Here is a 27064-nt window from a genome sequence, read left to right on the forward strand (position 1 = left end):
GTAAAGTTATCATGAAGACAAAACTTTGATCATATCTAGATTAGGCTAAGTATGGTTGAAAGACTCAATTCAGAATGTGTGCTTTTATGTTATGAGTTGTGATTCTGGCCTGAGTGAAAAGGAGAATGTGTGATGAACAAAATATTCATCTTCTATGTTTCCTGACTGGAGTATGATGTGGCTAGCTGCCTCAAGCTCTCACCACAATGCACACCCCTCTATCTATAGTGGACTGTATCCTTGAACTGTGAGTCAAGATAAATCCTTTGTCCAATACAATTAACTGGTATAGAACATTGGCGCCATCAAATAGAACCATTGCTGTTATTAAAAATGCATATGGTTCATAGACAGTTGGAGCTGGTTTGTGGGAAAAGTATGATAGATTTTGGGACTTTGGGTTAGAAAAGCTGGGAAACACAGTAAACAGGGCTAACTAAGCTATTCTGGTAGGAGCCTGGAAAACAGTTCTGAGATGAACATGGGAAGCTTGGCTCATGAGACTCCAGAGGGAATCAAGGAGTCTATCAGATTAAACTACTAGAGTCCATTGATGTGGTACTCATGTGTCTGCTTGTACCACAAACACTTGCGTTTAAAGGTAACAAACGAGCATATTTTTATACAGTAGAAAAATTTCAAAACCAAATAGCAGTCAAACCATTTCCTTGTTACTGACCACTTCTTTCAACCAGGTCTCCAGTGAAAGAGGTCAAAAAGTAGCACAAAATCATAAAGAGTGTAGAATTTGGAGAAGCGTGAGCAAGAGTAAAATTTTGGACAAAGACAATATTGACGATAAGGAATCTATAGTTGTTAAGGAGATCAAGATAATGAAAGTGGAATGTGGTACTTTTCATTCAAACAATAGGAAAAGTGTCATGAGGGCAAGCTCCCATCCACAGAAGGTTTGTGAAAATTAAGATGCACATGAAAGGAGAAAGCCTAAACCTAGAATTTCACTGAAGAGGTTCCTTGGTCTTGAAAAGCCACTGTTAGGGTGACGTTTCTTTCTTGCAAATATACTGCAAGGGGCCAGACTCCATTCCAACCTGACCGCAGAATTTGGCAGTGAAGCCCACATGGTATTAGTTTTGCAAACATGAAACAAAGAAGGTTTGTGGGGGAACCGTGAAGTTTTACTCCACTATTTCAGAGAGCACTGAAGACAAACACGGTGTAGGAGAGTTGAAGTCCTTAAAATAAGGCCCAGAAGGGCCACAGATGTAGCCATCATGCTGAGGTCTAAACCTCAAATGAAGACGCCAGTATTTTTGAAATGCCACACTGTGGTACATCTTCTGATGGAATCTGTTTGTGAGCCAAGGTTGTCCTGGAGGCAGCAATTGAGCTACAAGCTTATTACATGTATAACAGTCTTTTTCAAAAGTAATAACATTAAATTTAAAAATCAAGATAGTTTCTCCTCTGAATCATGGACTCTTAAGACTAGAGTCCTCCCAATGATTTGATGTTTTCAATTTAGTAACTTATTTCTAAAAATCTGTCCTAAACTGAGATAATTATAAAATCAAGCAGGAATAAGAATTGCAGTCACTTTCTGTCTCACCAAATTTAACTAATCTGAAATCTAATACCAGGGTGCTGGTGAAGCAAATGATGGCATGTCTACATATTAGAACGTTAATGCTTATTGAAATTATATTTGAAATTTTTCTTTAATATGAAGGATGTCTGTTAAACTGAAAGCATGGAAAAGCAAAACTTGGAAAAAAGATATATTAAACACAACAGAAACACACACACACACACACACACACACACACAGAAATATATAGGGAGCCATTACACACCATCTCTGCTGCACATGAGATGAAAACACACTAAAATCAAAGAGTAATTATCTATGATTGTGCTGTATTTCTTTTTCTTATTGAAACTGTGGGGTATTTACCAAACAAGTAAGAAGCACCTTGAAAATAACATTACACTTTGTCAAAACAGAGAAAGTTATATTTTTTAATCTCTCAAGTAAATTTCAACATTTTATTTATTTTCATAAAGGACATTTTAAATTTCAAACATTTCGCACCCATGACAGGAAGTATGACTCGATACACTTTTTCCTGCAAATGGAAAGTGCCTTTGTTGGAACTGAGGAAGATGGTTCAATGGGTAAGAACATTTGCTCCAGGAGCACAAGGGAGCAGAGTTTGAATCCCCAACACCCACAAAAATGCTGGGCATGGATATGTATAACTCTAATCCTTGCCTTGAAGGCAAGAGAAAGGTAGATACCAAGAGCTGGCTCTCCATCCAGTCTATGCTAAACAGCAAGATTTCTGGTCAGTAAAAGACTATGTCTCAAGACAAAAATGGAAAAAACAACAGAGACAGATACTTGTCCTACTCTGGCCTTTATAGGTGTGTGCATGGGCACAGCCACTCAATAATTCACAAGCATTAATTATACACATAAACCACACACACACACACACACACACACACACACACGAACATGAACACATGCATAAACATACATATACGCACATCCACAAATACATGTACATAAAAACACACGTAAAAACAAAGATGTACAAACATACACCTAACCACACACACGAAAGCAAACAGATCACACAGCTCCTTTGTATATAGTCAGTAAGTACCAATGTATTATTCCAGATTCAACTTGTTAATTACCTGTTGTCATTTAGTTTATGTATATAGCAGATATTTGAAGTAAATTGTATTTCATTTAGAATAAGGAAAGGGCAGATACCAGGGCAAAAATGGAAGTCTATGAAGTGTAGGTAAAACACATGATGAGTGAAGTCCACTGAGCTCTATACAACAATAGATAAAAACTGAGATCTTCTTTATTATTTTCTCATTTTGGTATGAACATTATTGGCATATTGCAGTCCTTATTTCTTCCATTATAAGTCTAGTAATGAGGGACTGGAAAGATGATTTAGTAACTAAGAAACATTGGATGTTCTTAGAGAGGACCTGGCTTTTATTCCCAATAATTGAGCCACACAATAGCTCACAGCTGTCTAGATCTCAGTGGCCTCCATGTGCACATTCGGTGCACAGGCATAATATGCAGCCAAAGTCCCCATACACATAAAGTAATGAAATAATTTTTTAATCTAGTAGTAATTATGAATTGTTCAGTATAAATTTTCATTGAGTCATAATTTCCTAAGTCCTTTTGTCATCCAAAGATACAATCCCACCTGAAATATACAAAAGAGATTTCTCAAAACTTTAAAAGTTACTGTTTAAAACTTGTGCAAGTCCTCAGGTAACTTTTCCTCCCTAAAGATTTTACAGTGATTATGGGGCAAGTGAAAAAATAAAAACCACAGCAAAACATTAAAAATAAAATTAAGTTCAGGCAAACTGCCTATTTCCCCATAGCATCATGCAGAAATGTGTGCTAGCATGATGGAAAATAGCACTCAAATCTTTTCTCTGAATTTAGACAGAAAAGACTGTCCAAAGCAATAGGTGGTACCTCATCACGTGATCCACAGTAATTAATTTGTTACGAGCCTCCATAAATAAAACAAATACTGAGTGATATGCGGGCTTCTGTTGTTGGAAGCACCCCGTCCTCTCATTCCTGCCTTTCTGGATCCTGACATTATTTCTTGGTTACCAGTTGACAGTTCAGTGCCTTGAGTGTTGCTCTTGCTGTAGGGTTAGCAGGATAATTGACAAACCACAGGGATCGCATCCCTGAATGAGGATGGCCAGACTGTCAAAACAACCATGACAAACTCTCACATCAACTTCCACTGCAAGTCAGGGCTGTGAGGGAAAAATTCACCTTGGCAGGGCAGATGGGAAGTCTTTAGTTTAAAATATTTCCCACTGCAAAGTAACTTCAGCAAGGAAGAGAAATGATATAATCTTTAAAAATGTATACTATAGAAAAACACATAGCTAGGATCACAATTAACTAGAACATTAATTATAAATAAATGTCTCTCTTTTAGTTTGGTTATTTATTGTGCCTTTTGGACTTCATAAAATGTCTCTCACTTCTTATACAAGATTGACATATATTTGGAACAAATCTTTCTGTATTTGATAGACTGTGTCTATGAAATATCCCATAACAAGTATGTACACATAGGCAAGTGAACTAATCCAATTTTATAAACTGTATGTAATTTAAGATGATTTTGTAAATGCTAAACTGTTGCGTATATGCATTTCATATTAATAAGCAGCTTGCCACAGGTTGTGATTACCAATTAGGAGTCTATACACATTTCCATCTTCAGGAAAACAGTTTAAGACTGTTTCAAAAAAAATTTAACTAAATCTGTGACTTTAAACATGGTCTCTAGACTTTCAGACTCTTATCATAGATCTTTGAAATGACAGCTGAAGTGACATCTATTTATCACGCAGGAATATTCTCTGTATGAAAACATGGATTGCAAACCGTTAAAGGGAAATTAAAATGCAAATACAAAAAAGAGTTATTTACTTAGTTCTGTGCCAGCTAACACATGGGATATGGACACCTAGGATTAGAAGGATCCAATTATTTTTAAAATAGAAAACGTAAGAGCTTATTCATGCACCACTTGGGTCTTGGAATGTGATCAAAATAGTTTTGGAATAGTTAATCAGTATTTTTCCATCAGAGTCAAAATTTTCAAAACATTAAAAAGAGAGAGCAAAATGCACAAGCGAAGATTATTCACTGACAGACACTTCAGCTCAACAAATACCGAGACAGTCAAAAACAAGGACTGGAATAAAATGGCATTAAACTATCGATTTTTATCTTAGAAAAGTGACATTTTTGAAAGTTTCATTAACATTTGTGAAGAAGGAGAAAAACACAAAATTTTGTGAGTCCCAACAAACTTGGTCTTATTTTTCTCCAGTATGTGTCAAAATATCACTCTAGAACAAACTGTAAATATTCTCATATTTTATGCACATTTTGCTTGTTGTTGTTTTTTTTTAACAAACTGGGGTTTAGAGTTGGTTAAATAAATAAATAAATAAATAAATAAATAAAGTAAGTAAGTAAGTAAGTAAGCACAGTATGACAAAGAATACAGAGAATTTTCATCCCAGGTATATGATGAGGAATGCCAACATTACTGAGACAAGTATGGTAGAATATGCCTGTAATCCAACACCAACAAGTAGGAAGTAGGAAATAGGAAGACCATGATTTTGAGTCCTGCCTACTCAAACCAAAACAAAATCAAATCAACCTTGAATGTCCTTCACACACACATGCCCATGTAATCAGTGCTAATCTCCATACTGTTTCTTACTCTAACCGTTGCCAATTTTTAATCCTCTTGATAATTTTTCTTTCCTTTTTAAAACATATTTGATGATAAAAAAGCAACATGTATCCCAGAAAAGCAATACTTCTAATCCTTTCCTGGACAAGAAATATGAAGTGTAACTCTAGTGCAACAACTTATGTCAGCTCCCAATTCACCACATAACAATGATTGTATCAATACCCTATGATGTAATGTTTTTCTAGTAATTTAGGATATAAATATTCACTATACTACATTAGATATTACTGTGTGTGATTATCATCCAAGCTAAACAGCAACCATCTTAGGGGTAAGAAATATCACAAGACCCTCACATGAGTATACAGTCACTCCTTTTCTATTAACTGTTGTATGTAACTCTGCTTTAATTGCACGCAGGCTGAGCTCGGGGCTAGACTATAGAAGGAAGACTGGAGGCACTGTGAAGCTTTATCAATGCATCATTAGGGAAGCTTCCGTCTCTGCTGGGTCTACACTTTCTGGAGGTGGGCTTTGGAAAGAAGAGCATCCACACTTCTGTAAGTAACCCCTCACCTGAGTTCAATAAACTCATTAGCTCTCTAGAGTAAAGTATTGTGAAATCATGCCCAAGTTTTTCATGGGATCTTAGGTAGAGATGTAGATATTGTGCATGTCTTTGCCTGTGAAGGATTTTACCAATAGACATATATTTCAATGTAACACAGTCTCGACACTTTATGGTTTTGTTCATCTACACACTTATGCATGGTAGAGTGTGTTTGAGATAGCCCAAGCTATATGTGATATATGAAATGTACTTTCCACTTTAAAAAGCTTCAATTTAGTGAAGATGTTATTGGAAGAGAACTCCATTAAAAGTTGAGGAGAATTTATTCTTAAAAATGGTCTTTTCCGAAGGATATTTTTCCAAAGATCAAGGGAAACACGAGATGTAAATTAGTTTCATCCTAATGATGTCACCACACACTATTTAGGGCAGGTATTAATGTCATTGCCTTGAAGTAACAAATTAAGAAGTTAATTATAATTCTATGTCACAGATCCTAAGTTGAAAACCAATTTGGGTACTTTATTCAGTTCTTTTTTTTAAGAATTATAATTAGGGCTGTCTATCATGTATGAAAGGGGAAATAATGATATTTCATACTGAAGGGATTTTGTACCTATTGAAGTGGCTTTTATTCCAGATATGTGCCACATCTGTAACAGTAATTGACATCATGTTATCAAAAAGTCAGTCATCTCTTCTATGTAAGAGAGAGAGCACAAGGAGAACATTTGATGATAATGACAGCAAATTTGAAGAGTATCCTGATTTCTTACTGCCAAAATCTTCATACTGTAGGGCAGAAAACAATAGGATGCAATTTTGTTCCACACATCCTTATCTCTCTATTTTATCAATGAACAAAAGAACCTGCTCAAGGTCATCTAAAGTCAGCCAATTAGAATGAAGAGAAAGCCACAGGAGTTCTCTCTATTTTACCACCTGAAAATTCATTTTCCACCATTATCACACCACACCATATTGACAAAGCTGTATTACTAACTCAGAGTTTAAACTATTTCAAATGCTAGACTAAAGTCTATCATAACCTTGCTAAAAGTATATTTCAACTCACCACAGAACCATATCTTAACTGTAGAGCAATTATTAACTTGCCACATTTTTCAATACCAACTCCTACTTAGTGTTCCCATCCATCCATTCTACATATAACTGACACTCAAAGAGTCCTGTCCCTTCTTTACTTTTCTGAATTATATGGCTGAGAATTTGGATAATGTATAATAATCTTCTCAGTAAGTGGGGCTTTTGAGAAGTATAAAACACATGTTACCAAAGAACATATTTAATTGAAATCAAGTTATAGTCAGGTAAAACCACCATAATGACAAAACTATTTTCATTCGATGGTCAGCATATGACCAGTTCTATTAGAAGAACACTTTTGAAATCTATAAATTCCCCATAAATTTGTTGCCTACTCTTACTAAAAATGATTTTTGAAAAAATAAAATGTTTAAAATTGATGTTTAGTGAGTTAAATGAACACACCATAAATAGGGGAGTAATAAAGAGAAGAACACAGCCTGAATGCTGAACGGCTGAGACAGTTAGAAACCAAGGTTTTCCGTTTTAATAGTGAAAAAATAAGAATCTTTTCCTTACTACTTAAATGTCTCTGATCCTGATCTCAACTAAAAAATTGGAGATAGGGAAAAACCTGATTTGAGAAATGATAAAACTGTGTAAGTATAGCAATGTTCAGAGGCATGGAGGAAGTTGGAAATAATTTCCTATATAAATCTAGAAAACATTCCTAATATCATAAGAACAATCCCTTAAAGTTTAAGTGGAACATCCCTGGAGACTGAATGTTTCCTATAGGATTATAAGTGAACAGTGTAGTTCAAATATCTGGATTTGTCTCTATGTGCATCCTTGCAGAGGATGAGAAAGGGAGCTAGAGAAATATAATGGCAGCATGCTAGAAAATACAGGCTTCTAAGCATGGTAAGAATGCTCTTGCTACCTCTCCATGCCTATCCCTTGCTTCCTCTTATAAAGTAACTACAGAAAATGTATGCAAGAAAAGTTAAAAAAAGATTGAAGATTTGAAGAATAGGGATGCCATTGTATATTATAGATGTACTTAGAAGTACTAGCTTTATGTACTCCTAGCTGAAATAAATAAAATATTGATATAAAATTATACCATTTTTATACATAAATCTGTACTTGTATATAGAGTACATACATATGTTTGCACATGCACAACCATATGACATTAAGAAGAAACACTCAATCTTGCAAATACTCAAATACAATCAGCATCATTGAGTTGTTGATAAAATGCATAATAATTACACAAGATTTTTTCTTAATATTTTAGGCATGACATCCATATATTGTCCAGGATGGTCTGGAACTAACTATGAAGCTAAGACTATCTTCAAATTCATCATCCTCCTGCCTCTGCTTCATGAGAGCTGAGATTGTAGGTACCACGTACCCAACTTCAAGAAGATGATTATGGCAATGCGGTGCCTGGGAAAACATACTTGAAAATTTCAAATAAGCTTTAACTTTTATAGGCTGAGATCCAATATGGAATTATAAATCTAATTCTACAATACCTATGGAGCAAAATTTTGTTTAAGAGGACAAATGGAATAAAATTAAAGAGGGCCTAATAAAATAACGTAAATATAGTTTTATCTGTCCTGTAGTTCATGTTTTTGATCAAAGGAAACAAAAACCCATTAAAATGAAAATGAATAATGAAATGGCAGAAAATCTCTCTCCACCGTAATGCAGAAATAAGGAGAAGGTAAAGCATAAAAAAAATTTTATTCTGATACCTCCTCCTTCAATCAAAGTTTGTTGTGCAAAGTCATAGTATTTATTATTCAAAATGATTAAGACAAACCTTCATTTAAGAAAATTAAAAATCCGAATTTTAAGAGAACTCCCATGCACATTTTAAAATGGTTCATTAGTTTTGTTAATGTTTAATATTCTAGAGACTAACTCCCCACAATTACTATGTTTAAATTAGCAAAGGTATACATGAGCTGAATACCATTGCTCTGTAAATATCAATTCATTTCCCAAAGGCCAAGAAACCTCTAACTCTGCTAGTTGAACTTAAATTAGCCTCCGAACAAAATCATGAAATTCTGGTTATTAATATCAATTATAGTTCATATCTAAGTACCTTTATAGCACACATTACATAACCACTCTTAAATAAATACATAATAAGAGCCCCAGAAGTAGCCATTACAATGTGGGACATTTTGAGTGTGGGATAAATGCAACCTTTGTAGACCATACAATGGAACATAGGTGTCATTAACCCTGAGCATATATCTGTCTTAGTCTTTCAGCCACATAATTACAAAATTCATTAGATCAAAAGACATGTGGAAATGTTCTACATATCTACACATTAACATAGTAGTAGTGAATCTGTGGTCTTGAGATTACAATCCCAAGATAGTAGTTGGGCTTTCTAGATCTACTAGTCATAACTCTTCTTTCTCTGAATAACTCCTGATAAGTGTGAGGTTGTTGATAAAGTTTCTTTTTTATAAATGATACCACACATATAACTCACTTCTCTGAGATATATACATCATCTAAACATTGATTGATTCATATAACATGGATATATTTGGAAAGCTATTTTGAGAAAGTAAAAAATTTGTTACATTATTACTATGTTTTTTAGAGTATTATTATAATATATGAGGTTTATTAGAGTAGTTTTCAGGTGGTGGTCCAGCTAGTCCAAAAGGCCATCTACCAAAGGAAAGTCTAAGAATCTTGGAGTTGTTCAGTCTATGAGGCTGGATGTCTCATCTGGATTTCAGTATACACCAGAATCCTGGACAGCAAGCTCTATGGCAGTGAAGGAATGGATCTGAGAGAGAGAGGGAGAGCAGGCGGGTAAGGATCAGTATCTTAATTCTTCCACTTAAAAGTAAATATTGTCACCTCAAAAGATCCAGATTAAAGGTAGGACTCCCCACTTCAAATTATTATTTATTAAGAAAAATATTATGCAGATGCACCCACTTACACAGGTTTTAGTTAATGAGAGATGTAGTAAAGTTGACAAACAAGAATAGACATCACAGTTCCTCATCCCAAATTCAACAGTGTTGGGAATACCCTTTACTCTAGGGTTTAGCGGAGACTAATTGAACTATCTAGACATGCATATTACCTAACAACAGTCATAGAACAACCACTCTGTTCCAGGGATGAGGAAAAACGCCAAGGAAGGAGTAAAGTATTTCACATCAGCCTAGCAGGGATAAATCCACCTTCTGTCCTTTGTTAGGATCACATGATGAATGATGGGGGACAAGCCTAGAACTATCAACCGGACTGTAAAATTGTAAAGTTAATGGAGCAGTTGAAGGTGATTGGTTTTAAATGTGAACCTGCCACTAGAATCACCTGAGCAGGGCACTTTGACTGACAGATTATCTTGATCGCCTTAATTGATGTGGGAAGATGCATCCCAAATCTGATCAGCACCTTCTGGAACGAGCCTATACTGTAGAAAAGACACTGAAGAAGGGAGATCTTTTGCCTGCTGAATTAATTTGGTGATGAGTCCTTCACTAGGACTAGAGTCACCATTTCCAGGCTGAGGAAGAGAGGCTCTTCAGGAACCTGCCAAGTCTAGGGAACTACCAAGACTTGTCCACTTTAGGTCTCCGTCTCTCCAGTGTGAGGCAGTCACTACCAAAAGATCTCTAAGTGCTGCAGCACCCAGACTAAAGGAGTCAAGGCCTGGTTCTCAGCCTCTCACACAGAGAAAGCTGATTACACACTGGCCATTCTCACCTCTGGATTAGTTTCCCTACATCTGTACTTGTCTTCATTACTAACAGAATATTTTGGTAAACAGAAAACTCCTGGATATCACCTTTTTCTTCTAGCACTTGAAAAATGTTGTTTCATTTGATTCTGGCCCGTCAGATTAAAAAAAGACAATGACTTTAAAGGCATTATCCATATGAACTTAATATGAATAAAATAATTTTATTATTTAATAAATATTAAAAAATTTAACTTTAATTAAGTACTTCCCCCAATTTATATATATATATATATCCACATAAAATACTTTTATAGAATGCTAACAAAATGTTTTAACTTCGTAGTAAATCTAAATAATCTTTCTTACAAAACAGAAGATGGGGAAAATCTATAATTCATATAAAAACTTGTATCATTATGATACTATCATGGGCAAAGACAGAATAAATATCCTGTTACACAACACTGTGGTATATGCCAAAAGACTATCACTTTTTGTGAGACACCCGCTTGCCTATGTTCACGTTGCTGCTCTAATCATGATAGCCGGGAAGTGGCTTACATGGATGTTACCTGATGAACTGATAATTCTGGCATTGTGATGCCATCAGATACATTGCACTGGAGCTAAATTGTTCTCAACAAAGACAAAACCAATAAGGTTCCTAACCTTGGCCTTTCAACCTCCAAAAAGAAACCTAAAACACTGTATCATATTACACACACACACACACACACACACACACACACACACACACACACACAAAGATGCATGTCTACACCAGAAGTGAACATTAAGGCATAAATATAAATATACACTATCATTTACAGTCATTCAAAATGTTGAGTAGCTATTTATTCTATTAAGCCATAAAACTGAAAACTAGACAACTGGATTAAAAATGAAATTTCTATGTAGAAATCAACTGCAGAATGTAACACTTAAAATAATGATGCATATTCTCCCACAAACTAAAACACAGATTTGGCATCCTTGGGTATTGGTTCTCAACCTGTGGGTCATGACACCTCCATGGATGGCATATCAGATTTCCTGCATTTCCTGAATTTACATTACAATTCATAACAGCAGCAAAATTGTAGTGATAAAGTAGCAATGAAATAATTTTATGGTTGGGGGTCACCAGTACATGAAGAACTGTATTAAAGGATGGTAGCATTAGAAAGATTGTGAACCACTATCCTAAGGCTTCTTCTTCCTTTTTTTTTTGGAGAGGGGATAACAAAAATATTTTACTAAAACGTAAGATTCACAGACGTTTCCAGACAAGCCATACACAATGGTCACAAGTTTTTTCTTTCTGTTTTGGAGGTGGGGTGGGAGATGGAGAATCTACACTTGACGGCAAAGTTACCATGTTGTTAGTGAGCACTGTGATGTTTATTAATGTTCCCATTTTGGTTCAGACAACCAAGCTTGTCCAACTACAGCATCTAAAGTTAGACTTGGCCAACTAAAGTTAGACTTTAGAGAGCATATTCTACAATACTGGTTAGCTTCATTTAACCACTGCAAGTAGATTCCTTAAGAGGGGGGAGGGGAAAAGAGGCCATAAAATATATTTAAAATAAAACTACTTCCCCCTAAAAATTAAAATAAAAACACCCATACCCCTGGCAGTTAACCCTGACAACTACCTTCATTCACAGTGTCTTGTACTTAGACCATGATGGGGAAAGGAGTCAAAGCAGAGTCTCTGCTCCTCAACATCTCTCAACGACCCAGGTAATACTTCTAGCCTCTGCTCATGCTTTACAACAGTGAATCAGGGCAAGACAGAGATGTGTTAATGTACACACAATCACCAAAGTTGAAGATAAGATGCCCGTGCTTTTATTCTGCAATGTTTTTAAGACTGTGTCCATTAAACGCAAACAACAACAACAAAAGGAAGAAGTCGTGGCAGAACAGAAGTGGTGTACACCTGATGATTTGATTGACTTAAATACTGTTCGTGGCGTATAGCCTAGTCAATGCTCTCACTGTTTCTATGGCTTGGGCTTCATTGCTCTTCTACTGCTCGGCTATATCATTTGCTAACGGATCATCTGGATTAGGATCACTTAACAAAGCCTGGATTAATAGCAGAACTGTTTGGATCTGCAGTGCTGGGGAACCACTTTTCTTTCAAAATAACTAAACATATTCTTCCTAGCTTGTCTACATTAGGATGATAAATTTTGGTCATGAAACATACTTTAGGTGCTGCCATTGGGTATTCTTGAAGGAATAGTTCAAGTTTTAAAATCCCTTCCCTCAAAGGGGAAATCTGGGGGGGGGGGACAGAATGACCACATGAAAATAACAGGCATTTTTCTAATCAGGTTTTTCTTTAATGTCAGGAATTGATTCTGCCAGCCAGCGCTGGGTTTCCTTGATTATCCAGTGGGCCAGTCCCACCGTCTTGTCAGATCCCGAGTTCAGCTCTGCTCTTGTCTCTGGCTCTGTTCGCCTCAAACCTATCCTAAGATTTTTTTAAGGACACGACTTGACACATATTCAAATCCATGGCACAAACCATTTCCAAAGGTTTAAGAATCACATAGTTGGCTCTTTTTTCTGGTCTGCACCTGCTTGGGGGCAGATCAGCCTGTCCTCCCTGCTACCCTCTCTCAATACTTCACAGTCTAAAGGGCTCTCAGATCTGAGGCAGCCAGGCTAACAGGTAGGATAGCCATCCAAATAACCGTCATAGCTAGGACCCACCAACAGACTCGGGACTCCTCCTTGCTACCTCTGAACACCTAGCCCTTACAGTGTGCACCTGCTTGGGGTCCAACTAGCCTGTCCTAGTCTCTCTCTCAACAAGACACAGTCTTCAGGGCTCTCAGGAGATCTGCTACAGCCAGGCCAAGAGTCTGCAAGTCTCCTAGATTAGCTAAAGCTAGGGCCACAGATCCCCCCAGGAGATCTGCTGCAACTCAGTGACACAGGAGGAAGGCTCCAGACAGAGTCGTTCAGGACAGCTAACACCAGAGATAAACAGATGGTGGGAGGCAAGCACAAGATCATAAGCAAAAGAAGCCACTATAATTTGAAACTATCAGAGCACAGCTTTTTCAGCCCAGCAAGCCATGGATTCCATGACACACCCAAAAAACATAATGCTGACCTAAATACCATCTCATTAAGATAATAGAGACCTTAATCCTTTATTTTAAAATAATAAAGAAATTCTTAACAATGAAAAACTTAAATTTGTATCAAAAATTCTATACCAGTATAAGAAATTTTAACTTCAAGTTTGTATCAATTATAAAGATTTCTACCAATGTAAGATATAGCTAAGCAATCCACAACAGCTGTATGAGAAAAAGGCAAAGTAACATATAAAGGCAGACCTATCAAAATTACAACAGAATTCTTAACAAAGACTCTAAAAACAAGAAGATCCTAGACAGATGTCATGCGGACCATAGAGAACACAATTGCCAGCTCAGGCTACTACACCATCAATCATCATAGATGGAGAAACCAAGATAAACAATTTACACCAAATTTAAACAATATAAATCTACTAATCCAGCCATACAGAGGATTCTAGAAGAAAAACTCAAAAACTATAAGAGTATCTACACCACAGAAAAACAAGAAATTAATCATCTTCTAGCAAAACCAAAATCAACGAATCACACACACATAATTCCATCTCCAACAACAAACATAACAGGAACTAACAATCATATGTCTTTAATATCTCTTAACATCAATGGACTCAGTTACCCCAAGAAAAAGACATGGGCTAACAGACTGTATATACAAGTAGGATCCTGGATTTTGCTGCATTTAAGAAATACATCTCAATGACAAAGACAGGGACCATCTCATAGTATAAGGCTAGAAAAAAGTTCTCCAAGCAATGCTTCCAAAAAACAAGCAGGAGTTGCCATTGTAATAGCCGATAAAATAGGTTTTGAACAGTAAATTAAAAACAAGATAGAGAAGGACACTTCATATTCATCAAACGAAACATACACCAAGATAAAATCTCAATTCTGAACATCTATGCTCCAAATGCAAGAGCACCCACACTCATAAAAGAAACTTTATTAAAGCTCAAAGCACACATTGAATCTCACCTAACAATAGTGGGAGACTTTAATACCAGACTATCTACAATGGACAAATTATTGAAACAGAAACTTAACAGTGACATAGGAAGCTTGAATGAAATGGATTTAACAGAAATATAGAAAATATTTCACCTGAAAACAAAAGAATATACATTCTTCTCAGCACCTCCTGGTAACTTCTCCAAAATTGATAATATAATTGGTCACAAAACAAGCCTCAACAGATACAAAAAGATTGAAAATATCAGACCACTATAGACTAGGGCTTGATTTCAATAACAAAATAGAAACAAAAAAACAGAAAGCCCACATACACATGGAAACGGAACAGCTCTCTACTAAACAATAATTTTATTAGGAAGGTAATAAAAAACATATTAAAGACTTTCTAGAATTCAATGAAAACAAAGACACAACACTGTGGGATGATGTCATTACATAGGTGGAGGCAGGTACAAGATAGAACAAAGCCTGTCATTGGACAAGAAGGAAAGATGGGTAGGAGAAAAGTTTGAGAGACAGGAGGAGACTGGAGCAAGTGGGAGAGGCAATGGAGAGAACATGGAGGCTGATGTTAAGATTCCTCTGCACATTTGCATGTTGTTATGAATATTTTTAAAGGATGGATGTATACAGGGCTTTGTATGGCTAGGTGGGCAATTGTATCATATCAAGTGGATCAAAAGCCAATTGTGTTGTGTGTTCTTTCATGTGCCGATTTAAGTTCAAGAGATTATGTGGTGGTTGGAGACAGTAGGCCACCACAGAATTGGGAAGTATATTTCTGGCATGGTAGCAACCTGCCTTGGGAACTATATGGGTAGAGAGGTTGTTGCCAGGCTCATAGAGAGGCCATGTACATTGTAATATGAGGTAGAGCAAAGTGGGTGAGAGGCTTTGCTGACTGAGATAGAGATGACTACCAGATACCTTGTGGCACTATGGTGCCAAACCTAGTGCAGAGTAAAAGAGCCATTTTTTATAATTTTACAGCAACATAACATACTCAAACTTAGGAGACACAATGAAAGCAGTGCTAAGAGGAAAATTCATAGCACTACGTGCCCTTGTAAAGAAACTGAAGATATTCTACACCTGCAACTTAACAGTATACCTGAAAGCCCTAGAACAAAAAGAAGCAAACACATCTAAGAGGAGTAGACAGCAGGAAATAAACACAGGGCAGTTGTCAACCAATTAGAAACAAAGAGAACAGTACAAAATAATCAACGAAACCAAGAGCTGGTTCTTTGAGACAATCAACAAAATAGATAAACCCTTAGTCAAACTAACTAAAGGAGACAGAGGCAGTATCCAAATTAACAAAATCAGAGACATAATAACAGAAACTGAGTAAATTAAAAAAAATCCAGGTCTTACTAAAAAAGCCTTAGTCAAAAAAACTAGAAAATCTAGATGAAATGGATGACTTTTTAGACAGATACCTCTTACCAAACTTAAATTAAGAGCATGTAAACTGTCAAAACTGTCTCATACCATCTAAGGAAATAGACGAAGTCATTAAAAACCTGCGAACAAAAAAATAAAAGGGGGACAGATGGCTTTTGTGCAGAATTCTACCATACCTTCAAATAAAAGCTAAAACCAACACTCCTCAAACTATTCCATACAATAAAATCAGAAGGAACATGACCTAATTCATTCTATGAAGCCACAGTTACTCTGATACATAAACAACACAAAGACTCAACAAAGAAAGAAAACTTCAGACCAATTTCACTAATGAATATAAATGTAAAAATAATAAATAAAATTTGGAAAACTAATTCCAAGAAGACATCAAAACCATTATTCACCACGGTCAAGTAGGCTTCATTTCAGAGATGCAGGGATGGTTCAATATATAAAAATCCATTAATGCAATCCATTTTATAAAAAACTCAAAGGAAAAAATAACATTATCATTTCATTAGATGCTGAAAAAGCATTTGACAAAATACAACAGTCCTTCATGTTAAAAATCTTGGAAATATCAGGAATTCAAAGCCCTTACATAAACACAATAAAAACAATAAACAGCAAACCACCAGCCAATATCAAATTAAATGGAGAGATATTTGAGGCAATCACAGTAAAATCAGGGAAAAGACAAGTCTGCCCACTCTCTCCATATCTATTAAATATAGTACTCAAAGTCATAGCTAGAGCAACAAGAAAACAAAAGAAGGTCAAGGAGATACAAATTGGAAAAGAGTAAGTTAAGGTATCACTATTTGCAGGTGATATGATAATATACATAAGAGATTCCCCCGAAAAACATCTACCAGAGAACTCCTACAGCTGATAAACAACTTTAGCAGAGTGACTTGATATGAAATTAACTCAAACATATCAGTAGTCTTCCTTTATACAAATGATAAACAGGCTTACAAAAAATTAGGTAGACAATATTCTTCACAATAGCCACAAATACTATAAAATATCTTCTTGTAACATTTGCCAAGCAAGTGAAAGATTTTATAATAAGAATTTCAAATCCCTGAAAAAAAGAAATCAAAGAAGATCTCAGAAGTTGGAAACATCTCCCATACTTAAGGATTGGTAGGTTTAACGTAGTAAAAATGGCTATCCTACCAAAAGCAATCTACAGATTCAATGTAAGCCTCATCAAGATTCCAATACAGTTAGTTCTTCAGAGACTTGGAAAGAGCAATTTTCATGTTCATAGGAAAAACAAAAAAACCTAGGATAGAACAAACAATTCTTAACAATAAAAGAACTTCTGGGGGAATCACCATCCTTGATGTCAAACTATACTACAGAATAATAGTGATAAAAATCACATGATATTAGTACAGAGACAGATAGGCGAACAAATGGAATAGAGTGAAGAAGCAGAAATAAGTCCACACACCTATGGACACTTGATCTTGGACAAAGAAGCCAAAACACAATGGAAAAAAGAAAGCATCATCAATAAGGCTATTCATAGCAGCCTTATTTATAATAGCCAGAAGCTGGAAACAACCCAGATGTCCCTCGACATAAAAACGGATACATAAAATGTGTACATTTACACAATAGAATACTACTCAGCTTTTAAATATGACAATTTTGGGCTGGAGAGATGGTTCAATGGTTAAGAGCACTGACTGCTCTTTCAGAGGTCCTGAGTTCAATTCCTAGCAACTACATGATGGCTCACAACCATCTGTAATGGGGATCTGATGCCCTCTTCTGGTGTGTCTGAAGACAGCGACAGCGTATTCACATACATAAAATAAATAAATAAATCTTTTAAAAAATGCGACTTCACAAATTTTTCAGGAAAATGTATGAAACTAATAAATATCATCCTGAGTGAGGTAACTCAGACCTGAATGTACATGCATGGTATATACTCAATAAGTGGATATTAGCCCAAAAGCTCCACTGTGGTGGTCCTGAATTAAGTGATCATGCATGGTGAGAAACTGAGAAAAAGAAAACTACTGACTTCATGTTAGACAGGAAGTGGAGAGAGATCATGGGTTAGAGAAACAGGAAACAATGTATGTGTTTCCATACGACCTTCAGTAATCAACTTGCTCCAAGGAGGACCCACCCACAACTATGCATCCCCTCCCCTAAATAGTTTCATCAGCTGGATAATAAGGCTTCAAAAAATGAGGCTGTTGGGACAACTCATGCTTGAGACACAAGTAAAAAAACACAAAATAAATTTGTTTCAATTACAAGCATTCTCCTCTTTTTTCCCCACAAGAGATTCTAGAGGGGGTAAAATAACTTATTCAATAAATGCTCTTCCCAAAACATGTTCCTGGAAATACATTACTCACCCTGGAATGATCTGCACTTGAATGTCATCTTTAGCTCCTGCCCTAATGAAGCCTATTGCAGAATTCAGATGGCATCACAGCATACCTTTAAAGCTTTGAAAGGAAAATGCAAATATAGAGAAGGGTTTCTATCATATCCAGTGTTTTCCAGTGTCTACTGCATAGCACCTCACCCTTCGGGAGAAGCTAAAAGTTTAGTTTCCTTTTTCAAGATTCCCAAAATAAGCTTCTGAGAAAGCAGAAAATAAAAGAAATTTATTAAACCTAACCTCTACTCCTGCTTGGTTTGCAGATAATTATTCAATAAATGGAATCCTTTTTTAGGTCCTTGGAACACTAGGTGAGTTGTCTTGCCCAGACTCAAGATATGAGGGTGATTGCCTTGTCTTATTGTATCTTGTTCTGTTGTGTTTGGTTGTTGTCTATTGGGGGCTGGCTCTTTTCTAAAGGCAGTGGAGGGGTTGTGGATCTGGGCTAGAGGGTAGGTAGAGGGGAACTTGGAAGAAAGGAGGGAGGGAAAACTGTGGTCTGGATGTATTGTAAGAAAGAAGAATCTAGTTTCAATAAAATTAATTAATTAATTAATTAAAAAAGCCAAAACTGTAATTTCTAAACACACTGCATCTTTTGGAAATAAACTAAAGGAAGACTCTGGGATACCAAGGGATTCTTTCCACCCCAAATGGGCTCTAAGCTCAGTACTATCTCCTTTAAGATCTTCTTGAACAGACTCTGCCTAACCCTTCATACACTCTTGTCTTGGCCTCTCTCTCACGCATTTTGCTCATTAAAACTGATCTTCTTTGGATGGAAATATAATACGTTCAGGTACTTCCTTGCCTTGGCACAGTCATACAGAGGCTTTTTTCCAGGCTTTGGTTGACTAATCATTCTTAATTAACTGCAGGCTACAACTGAAATTATTATGTAGAAAGTTCTTTCCTTAGTCTTTATTTTGAGATAACTTATCTATTGGACTTTCTGAACATAACATTTTTTTTCCTATAAAAAGTCTACATCCAGGTTGGGATGAGGCTTAATACTACAGAGCTACCCTCCTATGCCTGAGGCCTCAGAGTCAATGAATCCCCAGAACAGATTTGAAAGTTCTCCTCTATGTATAATTATTTGTCTGTGTGAATATTTGTCACTTTACTTGCTTTCTATTCTGAGAATACAAACATTGGGTTGCACATTTTTTATTTCTAAAAACTGACACTAAGACAATTCTTAATAAGTGCTTAATGAATAAACAATAAACTTGGGTTTGTTTTCCAAGGAGGGTAACAGCATCAATTTTAAAAGATGAATAAATTAAATGAACAAACAGACCAAAAAAAGTTTCCTTCTCTAAACACCTGAACACCAACACACATAACTAACTCCTCATCAATGAACACAAGACATAAATAATTTATGAAACACTTTTAAGATATAAAATATGCATAAGTTAGGAAACGCTCAGGATGGAATTAAAATAAGTCAACGTCGCAGTAAACATTACATACTATAGTTTGGGTATACTTGCTGGGCTTTATAATGTTTAAAAGACACTTAAAGATAACCACACAAAATAAATTTTTGTGGATCACTAGACAGGGACTCCATAGAATGTTTTAAAACAATGAAACGTATTCTTAAATGCTAAAATGGTTTTCTAACAGAAAATAAATTCCTAATAAAATTGTCCTTATCCAAATAGTGGCAGTACTCTGTTGAAGAGAATAGTTAAAAATATGAATGTAGATAGATCTATACCAGCAGTTTATTTCACTATGTTGAGGACTAATAGACTGAAGAGATAAAGTAGTTTAGAAAACTGAACCAATTAGAAGCCTGTCAGTAATGTAATTCAAAATGAAAAAAAAAAGTTGTATTAAAAGACTATCTTTGTTACCGGAAAGGAAATCAACATTTTACTGTGCAAAGTCATAATAATTCAACCTTAATCCCACCATTTAGCCTATTTAAATCTCCTCTAATTACTGGTAATTCCAGAATTTTAAAGATCAAAGCTTCTCTGCTGGTTGATTAGTTTCCTGGTCCTTGTTTTACGCTCTTGGCCAACAATAATCTTTTTTTAACACATCTCGGTTTAAAAAAAAATAACTACAGGACAACTGCCCTTACATGAGCTCCATTCCCAATGAGCTATGGGTGCTGGGTAAATTGTAGATCTGTTGTGAAAATACCACTGTTCCAAGAAAAGCTCTTCAAACCAAAGCACATGTCAGAAATCCCCTTCTGCTTCCTCATCCCTTAAGATATAGGATCTTTTTTATTGGGATGGATTTCAAAATCCTTTCTTTAAATAGCAATTATTTTCTTTTATTCCTCACTGTTACAGAAACTGAGACTCAAGATCAATAAATCACTCTAGATCATCCTATCTTTGTTTCCATTTGGTTCCTAAATACATTATTTACATTTCTATATCATCAGAAACGTCCTGAAATATTATTTTATTTTTTTCACACCTACAACAGTCTTACTTTTTCTATCTTTTCTTCACATGGAACTTTCCTGCTTCTCCAACTGATGCACTTTATTCTTTGCTATCTTCACCTCCTTCCTAGAATTAAAAATATATTTAGCAGCAAGATACACATACCCTACAGAGGCAGTAACTTCTCTAACAAAAGGGCAAAACCCGTGTTACTAACCTTGCACAGCATCCAGGGCAAAGACGCTGGGATTCACCAAATACTTTTTGATGTGACTGATGATTCTAAGACCTCCTAGAAGATTTAAGAAAGACTCAGCGACTGGCACTTCCTCAAATTCTGACATGTGAAAGGATTCACTGGACTCCCAAACAATTCTGAGATTCCAAGATACCAATTCTTACAATGTGAATATTCTCAAGTTTCTTTCTCTTTTCTTTATACTGAAACTTTTAGGAAGTTTACATGAATTAATAAAAATCCTGGGCTCTATGAAGCCAATCTAGCTTTGAACATGCTTTTATTGATCTTTCAGGTAAATCTACTGTGAATGTTATGAGCCAAGCCCAGATCACCAACTTCAAACAGAATTACAGGTACCTGTGGAGAGAGATGCTGGCAGACAGGCTTTTACTAAAGCCAGCAGTGCAAAGGTGAGGGGGAAAAAAGCCTGCTTAATTAACATTTTAGATATGTTGTAGGTTCAGTGATTTCAACCAGCTTATTAAGCTCTCCCTGCTGCCTCCTGGAGGGTATCATTTTTCTTTCCTTTCTGTTTCACAGGTGTAATCAATTTGTTTCTAATATCTATCTGGAAACATTAGCATAGGAAAGATTTAAATATGTTACTATTCTTTCTCATTTGTTCTTATCAGTCAGTTAACTTGTGCCATGTTACTATGGCCAGTAAAATGTCAAAATGATTTTTCAGTCCCCATTCCTTGCAAAGAACATTTCTCTTCTACAAAAGAAATAACATTCTTTGTTTTGCACACAAATAAAAAGGTCAATATAATGTAACAGACAACCCTCTCCCCAAGACCTTAGCATGACTGAAACCTTGTTGACATCATTCTTATCTTAAAAACCAGCACATAAGTTCCGACACCTGCTAAAATACAAACAAAGTCCTAGTCCACAGTTCCAGGAAAGTCCCCAAGTATTTCTGCTTCTTCCTAACTTAGGTACGCCAACCATCAAGTTCCCATGCATCCATTGGCCAGCAAATAAAGTATTAAAGTATTTCTTTTGGGGGTTAATTTACCAAATGGTGTTCCCTTTCCTGGCTTCCCTGTCCACAAATCCCTTATCCCATCCTCCATCCACCTTCTTCTATGAGGGTGTTCCCCTACCCATCTACCCACCCCTTCCTACCTCCCCGCCCTGACATTCCCCTACACTGGGGGGTTCCAGCCTTGGCAGAACCAAGGGCTTCTCCTACCATTGGTACCTAACAAGGCCATTCTCTGCTACATATGCAGCTGGAGCCATGGGTCTGTCCATGTGTACTCTTTGGATGGTGGTTTAGTCTATGGGAGCTCTGGTTGATTAGTATTGTTGTTCTTAGGGGTTGCAAACCCCCTCAACACCTTCAATCCTTTCTCTAACTCCTCCAATGGGGACCCTGCTCTCAGTTCAATCATTGGCTGTGAGCATTCGCCTCTGTATTTGTCATGCTCTGGCAGAGCCTCTCAGCAGACAGCTTTATCAGGCTTCTGTCAGCATGCACTTCTTTGTATCTCCAATATTATCTGGGTCTGGTGGGTTCGGTGGCTGTATGTATATGGGTTGGATTCCCAGGTGGGGCAGTCTCTAAATGGCCATTTCTTAGTGTCTGTATCTCCTCCTATGAATATTTTTGTTTCCCCTTCTAAGAAGGACTGAAACATTTGCACTTCGGTCTTTTTTTCTTCTTGAGCTTCATGTGGTCTGTGGATTATATTTTGGGTAATCTGAGCTTTGGGGCTCATATCCACTTATAAGTGAGTACATACACTATATGTGTGTGTGCGTGTGTGTGTGTGTATGTGTGTGTGTGTGTGTGTGTGTGTGTGTGTGTGTGTGTGTGTGTGAGAGAGAGAGAGAGAGAGAGAGAGAGAGGAGAGAGAGACCTCCTCAGGATGATATTTTCTAGTTCTATCCGTTTGCCTATGAATTTCATGAAGTCATTGTTTTTATGTCTTTTTTTGTCATTTAAGTATGGTGATTTTTGTGGGCTTCCCTTGCAACATAATCACACGATTGCCCAACTCTGCTTCCTCCAAACTTAATAGTCAAGTCCATGTGGAATGCCTGTGGTCACTCTTTGCATAGATCATAATATATTTTACTTGTAGAATGTGGGGACACAGAGTCAAAAGCCACTAGTGTAATTAATATATGTTCATTTCTAAGGCTGGGCTGCGATTTGAAATTTTACCCTCCAAATGAGCTACAGAAAGAAAGAGAGAGAGAGAGAGAGAGAGAGAGAGAGAGAGAGAGAGAGAGAGAGGAAGGAAGGAAGGAAGGAAGGAAGGAAGGAAGGAAGGAAGGAAGGAAGGAAGAAAGACGTAGCCAATCATGAAGGCCAAAATCTCCCAGTGATAATATCATATATGTGATTGATTTCTTTCTGATTAAGCACAAAACCATTGAACCTCAAGTGTCTGGAATTGCAAACTAGCTCTACAGACCATTGGAGGGCTCTTTACCTTCCTTGTCTGAAAGATGGAGATGATAAAAGTAGCAATCAACATAGCCTTGGAAGTAATGGCATTTCCTGTAAATGTCTTCTATTACGATGGTACCTGTTACCCCAGTGCAGATTAGTGCTAGGGGATGTTCATGCTTTCATTCCAAGCTATATTTTAATCAACTGGTATTTTAAAAAAGTATTTATCTCCTTCTTGTGTTCAGATATTATCAGCCCTTGGTAAATCTTGTTTTATACCTTCTCTTCCTTTTTATATTATATGGAATATTTCCCAAATAATATGTCTCTTTTCCTATAGCTATTGTAGTGTATTTCTTTAAATTTGAAATCTATCAAAAAAGCAAAAGTGAGACGGGAGAAAGAGTGGGTAAAAATACAAACAAACAAACAAACAAAGCTCTTACAATCATTCCCCCAACAACCATCAATTTTAGCAATGACCAGGCTATTACACCTTTACGTGCTATTATATCTTTGTACCTTTACACAAGCCATGGCCACCATCCTCATTTATACAGCAGAGCAAAAAGAAATGTTCCCTTGAAAAACATAAATATTTTGCATTAGCTCAGTCACATTTTTTTCTGATCTAAAGCATCAGAGCACAGAGGAAGAGTTCAGCAACTTGGGACAGGGAGGTAATCAGAAAACATTTTCTTAATTCCCCCAAATTGGACCACAGTAGAATACATTTACTGCCATAGACCCGTGTGTCTCGTGATTCCAAACATTCAACCTGCAGCCCTTCATTGACAGCAGGCAGAAACTCATAACCCTGAATTTCCAGTTCATGTCACCCACCAGTCAACTATAGCAGCCATGGGAACTGGACAGCTCCCAGTAGCTGGTATTACTGAGCCACCCAAGGTACTGAGCCACAATTTCTACCTCCATAAGACTCCATGTTGATGCCACAAGATCCACAGTGGTGCTGGGCTCAGCGCTCCCTCTAGTGTTGCAACAGCGGCAGCTGTTCACAGGCTCAGCATGCAACCTAAGACCCGCCTTTCTAGATTCACCGTTGAAGTTGAAGGACATTTCCTGGTTCAAGCCAGATTGTAAAGGCTAGGATTAAGTATGTAATCCTTCAAAGGAACGTACATAGCTCAGGACTGTAATAAGTAAGAACAACCAAGAAAACAAGGTGTCTGTAAATGAATCAAAATGAGTGTCACTGAGTGATTTGAAAGAAGTAGAGATGGAAGATTCTCTCAACAAAGAACACAAAATAAGTGTTGTGAGAAAGTTCAGTGAATTCTAGAATAGTAAAATACAGAGAAAGCATGCAAAAATAAGAAAAAGAGACATTAAAATAATTAACAGGCATTGAAATAATAATAATAATAATAATAATAATAATAATAATAATAATAAATTTTAAAACACCACAAGAACTCAACCCGCAGAGTCTATTGATAGGGACTCATAGGGACTCATAGAGATCCGAAAGCCTGTAGGGGTCTGACTTAAGTCCACTGCATATGCATTATGGCGGGGTAGCTCGGTATTCTTGTTGAAATCCTAACAGTGAGAACCGGGCTGTCCCTGATTCCTTTGCCCTCTTGTGGGAGATTCTTCCTCCTACTAGATTGTCTTGCCCAGCGTTGATGTGCCTGGTCTTATCATAGCTTGTTATCCTCTGTTTAGTTGGTGTCCCTGGGAGGCCTGATTTTTTTCTCAGGGGAGGCTCAGAGGACAATGATCTGGGGAAGAGAGGAGGTTGGGGAGAGAAACTGCGGGGGGGTGGGGACTGTGGTCAGGATGTAATATAAGAAACAATTCTTTGAACTTATGTATTTACATCCCAATTGTTGCCTCCCTTCCAATTCCCCCAGCCCAAGAATCCTACTTTCATCCCCCCTCCCTTTTGCTTCCTAGAGGGTGTCCTAATTCTGGGTATCCCTTCACCCCGGTGCATCAAGTCTCTGCAGGATTAAGCACATCCTCTTCCACTGAGGCCAGACAAGGCAGCCCTCTACTGCATATGTGCCTGGGACCTCCAACTAGCCAGCTTACACACTGTGGTTGGTAGCTCAGTCTCTGTGTGCACTGGGGGTCCAGCTTACTTGGCACAGTTGGTCTTCTGTGGGTTGCCATCCTCTTTAGGCCTTCAGGACCTTATTTGTTTCCCCTGACTCTTCCATAGTGGTCCCCTGCCTTCATCCAGTGTTTCACTGTGGATATCTGTAGGTGTTTCAGTCAGCTGTGGGGCAGAGCCTCTCAGATGATGGCTAAGCTAGGCTTCGGTCTGCAAGCATAACACAGAATCGCTAACAGTGTCAGGGATTGGTGCCCACCCATGGGACAGGTCTCAAGTTTGGTCAGTCACTGGTAGGACATTCTTTTTTTTTTTTTTTTTTTTTGACTTGCAAAGAAAAGAGGTTTATTTGGGCTTTGATTTTGTCCATGGACAAGGGCCTGGATCTCGAAATAGTCTTCTTAAGCCGTAAGACCTGGAGGACCACACAGCAACTCATGGCAAGAGAAAGAGAAGGTGTGAACTATGGTTTCTCTCTCTTTCTACAAAGCCACCAAGCTTCCACTATGATGGCCTCACCCTGATGTCTTTTCTTTTTTTTTTTTTTTTTATTAACTTGTATTTTTTATTTACATTTCAAGTGTTATTCCCTTTCGGTTTCCAGGCAAACATCCCCCAATCCCTCCCCTCCCTTCTTTATGGGTGTTCCCTCCCCATCCTCCCCCCCACCACCCCCCCCCCAACAATCTAGTTCACTGGGGGTTCAGTCTTAGCAGGACCCAGGGCTTCCCTTCCACTGGTGCTCTTACTAGGATATTCATTGCTACCTATGAGGTCAGAGTCCAGGGTCAGTCCATGTATAGTATTTAGGTAGTAGCTTAGTCCCTGGAAGCTCTGGTCGCTTGGCATTGTTGTTCATAAGGGGTCTCGAGGCCCTTCGAGCTCTTCCAGTTCTTTCTCTGATTCCTTCAATGGGGGTCCTATTCTCAGTTCACTGGTTTTCTGCTGGCATTCGCCTCTGTATTTGCTGTATTCTGGCTGTGTCTCTCAGGAGAGATCTACATCCGGCTCCTGTCGGCCTGCACTTCTTTGCTTCATCCATCTTGTCTAATTGGGTGGCTGTATATGTATGGGCCGCATGTGGAGCAGGCTCTGAATGGGTGTTCCTTCTGTGTCTGTTTTAATCTTTGCCTCTCTATTCCCTGCCAAGGTATTCTTATTCCCCTTTTAAAGAAGGTGAAGCATTCACATTTTGATCATCCGTCTTGAGTTTCATTTGTTCTAGGCATCTAGGGTAATTCAAGCATTTGGGCTAATAGCCACTTATCAATGAGTGCATACCATGTGTTTTTCTGTGATTGGGTTTACCTCACTATTCTCTGCTCCATCTTTGTCCCTGCAACTTTTTTAAATAGGGCCAATTTGGGGTCAAAAGTTT

The 27064-nt window shown here is 37.2% G+C and overlaps 1 pseudogene; it reads right to left on the reverse strand.

Annotated features, from left to right (window-relative positions):
• Positions 1 to 12580: 12580 nt before the first annotated feature.
• Positions 12581 to 27064, reverse strand: part of LOC116898448 — an 84697-nt pseudogene continuing 70213 nt past the window's right edge.

The sequence above is a fragment of the Rattus rattus genome, chromosome 4 (genome assembly GCF_011064425.1).
Source record: "Rattus rattus isolate New Zealand chromosome 4, Rrattus_CSIRO_v1, whole genome shotgun sequence".
Lineage (NCBI taxonomy): Eukaryota > Metazoa > Chordata > Mammalia > Rodentia > Muridae > Rattus > Rattus rattus.